This window comes from Rhagoletis pomonella, unplaced genomic scaffold, assembly GCF_013731165.1.
Source record: "Rhagoletis pomonella isolate Grant_MI unplaced genomic scaffold, Rhpom_1.0 Rhpom_scaffold_00003, whole genome shotgun sequence".
Classification (NCBI taxonomy): domain Eukaryota; kingdom Metazoa; phylum Arthropoda; class Insecta; order Diptera; family Tephritidae; genus Rhagoletis; species Rhagoletis pomonella.
In genome coordinates this window covers 6,209,599-6,210,647 of record NW_023458557.1, presented here as the reverse complement: position 1 = coordinate 6,210,647, position 1,049 = coordinate 6,209,599, and the positions used below count along the sequence as shown (strand labels likewise).

Here is a 1,049-nt window from a genome sequence, read left to right as displayed (position 1 = left end):
GGATTCCAAAACATTCTTTAAATTTTAAAAACTCGTCATCGAAGTTTGAATTAAATTTTTTTGAGTATGCAGTTTTTTAGCCCATTGAATTTTAGTATAATACAGTGCAAGTTTCAAGTAGCTAAGGACTACCAAAAATCTCAAAAATTAAAATTAAAAATTACATGTTGCCTCTGACGGCATTCGAACCCGAACATGCTGGGAGCTAAGAACTAACAGCGAGCATCTCTACACGTTCAGCTACAGCCAGACATGCAAATGTGCTTTCAAATGCTCAACTTCAATCACCGTTAAAACACGAGCAGTGATCGGATAACAAACAATAAGCTTGCGCAGAGACACGAGTTGGTCCGCTACAGCATGACAGAGGAACACTTTTGTAAGTACTCCAATTTACCACAAATAGACTACATGGTCCAAACATTTTTGCAGGGTAAGGCAGCGCAGCGCTTTACTCGACGACATATTTAAAATGAAATGGTATGCGATGAAATGCCCACGTACAAAAATTTCGCTGCGATAAGATTCCGTATGCGAGAAAACTGACAGTTCGTAAGCGAGCGCCCATAGCAGGTATAGACGTGCAGTTAGGGATACTCTTTACATGAGAGCATGGAGTACCTAGTCGCGGTTTTGCATTGTAGCTTAAGACACGTACAAACATAAACACATATGAGCAGCCGGCAAAGCGACGAGAATAGCGAAGAAAACAAAAACAAAATCACTTCGATTTGACTTCAACCCATCGCTTGAATTCTATGCGCGGACATATTTAAACACGTTGACTCTACGTCGGCGCATTGGCTAGCTTAACATGCGTACATATGGATGTACAGCGTGGCGACGAATAACTGTTACCCCGTTTTTTTTTTGAGCAATAAAAGGATCCTTTATAGAGTTCGCGAAAAAAGTATTTCATTGTTAATTTTCCACAGATTTTACTTTAGTTGTATTAATTAGTTAGTAAATTTTAATCCTGAATGAATGGCCGTCCTAGTCACCAGTTCCGGGTCTATTCGATTTATGAGTATGAGGCCTTATGTTGGATA

General features: G+C 39.5%; 1 protein-coding gene and 1 long non-coding RNA gene across 3 annotated transcripts in view; one reads left to right on the top strand and one right to left on the bottom strand.

Annotated features, from left to right (window-relative positions):
* Nucleotides 1–1,049, bottom strand: part of LOC118735009 (WD repeat and FYVE domain-containing protein 2) — a 251,230-nt gene that overhangs the window by 54,461 nt on the left and 195,720 nt on the right. The window lies entirely within an intron of this gene.
* The window catches only part of LOC118735011, a 15,352-nt gene that overhangs the window by 13,794 nt on the left and 509 nt on the right, over nucleotides 1–1,049 (top strand). The window lies entirely within an intron of this gene.